Source organism: Atta colombica, unplaced genomic scaffold, assembly GCF_001594045.1.
Source record: "Atta colombica isolate Treedump-2 unplaced genomic scaffold, Acol1.0 scaffold189, whole genome shotgun sequence".
Lineage (NCBI taxonomy): Eukaryota > Metazoa > Arthropoda > Insecta > Hymenoptera > Formicidae > Atta > Atta colombica.
The window spans coordinates 1,823,374-1,829,764 of record NW_017259281.1 but is presented as its reverse complement, the minus strand read 5'-3'; the positions used below and the strand labels follow the sequence as shown (position 1 = coordinate 1,829,764).

At 24.0% G+C, this 6,391-nt stretch overlaps 1 pseudogene; it reads right to left on the bottom strand.

Moving 5' to 3' along the window:
* Nucleotides 1–229: 229 nt before the first annotated feature.
* LOC108686671 lies at nucleotides 230–1,575 on the bottom strand (annotated as a pseudogene).
* Nucleotides 1,576–6,391: the final 4,816 nt, after the last annotated feature.

The following is a 6,391-nucleotide window of genomic DNA, read 5'->3' as shown; positions in this document are numbered from 1 at the left end:
GAAAAGTGTCATGTACTTTTCATAAATAAATATTCATACTTTAAAAATAAAGTTAGTAAATATTTTACAAGTATTAGTACATATACAGATAATATGTATTTCTCATTATATTATGTTTCATATTGAAATGAAATAATAAAATTAAATTAATGCTATTACTGATATATTTTTATAGATGATTTACCTAAGTAATAAAAAATAATAAATATAAAAAACATATCTCGTGTTATCATTTTGCTACAACACAATGTTTTTGTGCATCAGGTTTTTTCCATCCAACATTATTTTGTGTACCTACAATTAAAAAAATCTATTATTTTTTTAACAACAATCTGAAAAAGATATTTAATTTTATCAAATTAGACTAATGAATTGCCTGATATTTCATGTTTTAAGTATGTAAGGTAAAATAGAAGATACACTAGCGAACAAAATGCTGCAAATATTGAAAATATTTGTAGAGTCAACGAACCACCAAATTTTTTCAAGAATATACTCTCAATCAAACTATCAATAGAGCGACATGAAAATATTATAACATTATTATAACCTTTTTGAATCAATAATAAACTTAATTATAAGGAAAAATAAATCCATTTATATTATTCATGTTATTAATATTATTTACATTTATTCGTTAATTCAATTTTCAATGTAAAATTAAATAAAGAAATTACCTAAATCATCTTTCACTCCTGATATAATTCCTTGAATAGAAACAGATACATTGGATGATGATATTACATTTGCGTATATACGCTACTGATGTTACGTGACAAAGTATATGATGGTATATATGATGGTGCTATTGTTAAAAATTCTATTGGAACTATCCACCATAATGTTGGTATTACAGATATTAATCCCAACCAATAGAGAATAAAATGCGAGAAAAAGAATAAAAGTATAACCATATCCTAATTTTTCCAATATTTTACCTAAAAAGAAAAAATGATAATTACGAATTAAGAAACATCACGACGATAATTTTGATTTTGATATAATGTAAGACCAATGTAACAAATTCAAAATATTGATTTGCTTATTACTCACATCTTATTGCTTAAGTTTTTTTGTGTCCAAATTTCAAATAACAATTTCAAAAAACAAAAATATCCCGATGGCATAAATTTACCAAAACATAAAAACGAAAATATTAGATGTAGGAAAAAGTTCGTGACGTTTTTCCCATTACATCTAACAGCCACGAAAAACGCCACGAATTTTTTCCCATACCTAATATAACAGTAGATTTGAATTTTAAAAGCGTACATATGTCTGTAAATACATTTGACGATCTTGATATAAGTGGCAACTATAATAAAAATATACAAAAATATAAAAATTAACTACTATTTCTAACCCTAGTTTTCTCTTTTATTCATTTTTCTTAATGCATCATAAAATCCTTCAGTTTTTGTAACAAATCAAATCTATACAAGTGAATACTAATACAAGAAGAAACTCTGATGTATAAGTTTTGTAAATCTTTCCTTGAGACCATACATCGATTGTATCCAGTTAAAAATCAAACCGAGACCGATGTCACTTCATACTATGCCTATCATATTTCATTTTCTCACCTTTATTTAAGAAGAAGATAAACAAATTTATTGTAGAACAATCTACGCTCACGCGCCCGCGTGCGCACACACACACAGACACACACACACACACGCGCGCGCGCGCGCGCGCGCACACACGCACACACGCACGCACGCATTTTTTCTATACGATTTGTTAGTTATGTATAAAAAAATATATAAAATTTACAGAAATTAGAATTTAATTTATCCGTTTTATATTTATATCAATAGATAGATGTAAAAGAGATAATAATTATAAAATTATTTACGTAATATCTCGAAACAGATTGCGCTGGTCAAAATGAAAGAAACAGAAATACCTACACTTCCAAGGGACATTAAAAGGACGAATCTCCAGAACGTAATATAAACAATGATTATTTTCAAAATTATCACAGATAACATTGCAATTATAATTATCTTTGAATTCTTTTTGACATAATAATGTATTACTAATATTTATTAAACAACTAGTATTTGGTAAAATAACTACTTCCTTTCCAGCTGCATACTAGAAAGATAATAGTAATTGGAAAGATTTGCATTCTTGTATGGTGACATATAATGTTTCTCGTACCCTTACATAACGCTATTAAGAAATTCTTAAATAAATATAATAAATAAGATCTTTTTTATATAAACAGGTAAAAAGATTTATTACAATTAGCGATATAATAATTAGTACATATTATTATAATTATTACATATTATTATAATTATTACTTATTATATATTAATTATTAAAAAATTAATATTCAAATTAATAAATTACTAAAGAAAAAAAATTTTTTTAATTTCCTTATATAATATGTTCCTTATATAAACATAAAATTATAGAAAACTGTAGAAAATGAAATATATTGTAATCTTGAAATACATATATTATCAAGATTACAATCTCACAAAAAAAGTTTGTAAAGTAAATATGTGGATAACTTAGTACAGGCTAAAGTTATTTGTAAAGTAAGTGGATTGTATAATATTCTATAGCACAGATTACAGAAATTTTATTGTTTATAATTTATCAAAGAAATACGCAATAATAAGAAAATAAAGACTTACAGAATCTATGCTACAAAATGATAAATATGCACATGAAATGTTTTGAAACTGATGGTCCAATATCATTAGTCCCGGTGATGAGAGTAAAAAATATATTAAAATATAGCAACTGCTTGAAAGCAGTAAGCCATAAAGATCAATTTTTTTTGGGTTTGAAAATAATTCATGATAAAACCAAAAATTGATTTAGCAATCATAAATAAAATAGCACCGAAGCTACTCATTATTAATCATGAAATACCGAGCTGTTTACAGATAGATATGAAAAAATAGCGCCCGTAGCTGAAACAAGAACAATTAAATTATTACACTTATGTATGTAATAACATAATTTATGAAGTTGGAAATAATTTATTTTTAATATTTTTGATTTATCACAATGTATATTATTCTTATTATTAAATATGATTTATATATGTTTTATATAAGTAAAAAGTTTATAATATTATATAATTCTTTTATAAAGTAAATTGTAATAAAGATTAAAATATGTTTCAAAAATTGCATAATAATGATGCGATCTGATTTTAATAATCTTGACATATGTTATTAAAGTCATCGCGCTGAGTAACAATCAAAAGATTTTAGCTGTCGCTTATTGTTATTAAAAATTATTAATAGAAAGTGTTGAAAATATAAAAATGTGTTTAACTTAATAATTTAAAGGTAAACCTTTCCCTTTATACAGTTAATCTCAAATAGGGTCCAAGTGATGACCATGAGCAATGGAAAAAGCTTAAGGTCAATAACCTTAAGACTTATAAACTTTACTTTCTTAAGACTCAAGGTCGAAGTCAAGGTCACTCGAAAGTCATTTAGGGTTAACTGTGTAAAAGGAAAAATTTATCATTTTAATCCCTTTTCTCGTTGAACCCAATTTTAGTTTCATATCAGAAATCGCAACATAGTCAGTTGGAACATAGTTAATATCAACGTAATCAATTGGGACTAAAATTGAGTTTATAAATTAAATATTATATCTTTATATATCTTTATATTTTTCTTTATACTATTTTTATATTATCTTTAGAATACAACTCTTTATAGAGAGAGCGAAACTTTACACACATGCAAGATAAGAGTAGATAAATAGTCATTCTTTTTTAAATTTATATTGCTCCTATATAAATGTATATTAATACATTTAATTTATGTAGTATTTATGTAACTCTTAACTCAACTTGTTAATAATTCAATGAAAGTCTTCAAAATTTACATTCTTCAATTTGAACAAAAAACAAAGTTAAATCTTAAATTATAATATTGAAAGATAATAATGTATACAAACACAATATAATTACTATTTGATATATTTAAAAGGTATTAATTCTAATTGCTAATAATTTTTTATTATACAATGAAGAATGATTAAAATATTTCATACTTAGAGGAATGGTTGTAAGAATGTATGTCATGGTCATTGAAATCAATGAGATCCTCACTATATGCAGTTTTACTGTATCTTTTTATATAATTATATATTATATGTTTTGTTATATTAAGACATAAGTTTTAAAAGAGAAATATAATAAAATACGATATAAAATATTTGTATTACATTTTATTACACAGTCTATATGTATCATAATATAGTCTTGACGTAAAATACATAAATATTTTATATAATATAATATATTTCATAATTTGCTTACCTCCCCAGAAAAAGAAATAATGTTTTTAATGGCAATAACGTGTAATTGATTTTCATGATTTTATGTAACGAATAATATACTTCAATTCTTTTGCGCTTTTTTCCAAAATAATATTAGGCACGTTTAGACAATTTGAAAGACACATTGAAAGCGTTATTCAGTGCTATTGCAGCTATTATTTTTATCGTTCATTAAGTGAAAAAAAAAATACAAAAAGAATACAAGCATTGATAGCTCTTTGTGTGGCCTATTATAATAATTATTAATAATTATCAATAATCGTATGTAAGATTAAAAGCGTATAACAATATACATAAATATTATGTAAAATTTTTATAAGTATAATATTTTATAAACACTGGAAATTTTTCAAAATAAAATAACATCATTCCTTTACAAAAATGACATAACACAAAAATATGATTTTTTAAAATTATTACCATAAATAAATTAGGTAAAAATTATTTTTATTAATCATCAAACTGACTTAATTTCACAATTCATCCGGCAAATAGCGCTTATATTTTTCTTAAAATTTTTAAAGATCATAGTATTTTCTACAGAAGTGTTTTACAGAGAATTTCTACAAAGAATTTCTTCTTGAAGTTCTAGAGTAACAAATTTTGAATCATGTCATTTATGTAAATAAAAAAATCTTATAAGTAAAAAGAGAATATTTTATAGAAAACATTTAGAATTAAGATAGATTTGATGATAGAAGTTTGAAGAAAAAATTATTTTATTTTGAATTTAATTATTTTAGCTGATCAAGATAAAAATATAAACTAATAAATGATAATTCAAGTTATCTCACTTTTAAAGAAATATTTCAGATTTGTTATTTTTGTGGGATATCCAAATTATCACAATCCAAAAAGAAGTTATCTTATAAGTTAGTTGTCTTATAAGTTATTAAGCGGACAAATATGATATTCGATTGTACCTACAACAGTATATTATTTTTGAAAAATTATTTGATAAGCTAATAATTTTCTGATAAATTAAAAAATGATTTTTTCTTTTTGAAACTTAATGTTTGAGATTTAATATTGATTTTTTTAAGTTCTGTCATTTTTTGAACTTTTGAAGTAAGAGAACAATATATCTGCGGAGATATAAAAGAATAATAAGTGTAATTAAATAAATAAATAAATATTTTGTGATTAAGAGCATTAATTCATTATAAATATTTTAATATTTACATGAAAACTTTTGAATTTATGTATCTATACACTGATGCTATATAATGTAACTATGTCGACCAATATGCTAGAATAACACAACTGCAATAATTGTTGACGATAAACCTTGCATGAAATATAGGTTCTAAAAGTACTGTTTCAGTTCTATTATCAATCGCAATTATAACCGTTTCAAAACGTCTACCATAAACGTTATCTAAAGTGATATACATTTGAATAAAAACATTATGCAAAAATAATATACTATCACGCAGTGGTAGTTTCATAAGTCTGCATTGTCTACAAGTTAAACCCTCCACTGGCAATGTAAAATATTCGATCGTAGTTTGCAACTTAAGTCGAGATTCACAGCACATTTTTTATTTTTTCCTAAAAATTGGGGAAAGCATTTAATTAGTTGTTTTAATTTAGAACAATTAATTAATGGCTACCGCCATAATGCGCAATGAAATTTTGTATTCTTATACCATGGTAGCAATCATGTTTCTTTTTACAATTTATTTGAGGCAACATTTTAATTGAAAAAAGCAGCCGCCATGTTCAAAATAATTACGCATCCTCGGAAATGCTTTATATTCTTATATTATAATATTTACACAGCTAAATATAAAGATTGATCTACTAAAATTTCTTCCTGAAATTGGAAAATAAAAAATACAAACTTGCAACTGTTCGCAGTTTATAATACAATTAATAATACATAGTTGTATTTTTCAGTATATTAAAATAATACGATCACGCACGACTGTCTTTTCTAAGCTTTGGATTGCTATAAGCTCAAAATATGTATATTTTTTTAACTCACAACTGCGATTAGTCACATTGTTGTTATATTTTGTATTATAAAATAATAGAAAACATTATTACATTTATTATTATATTATATAAT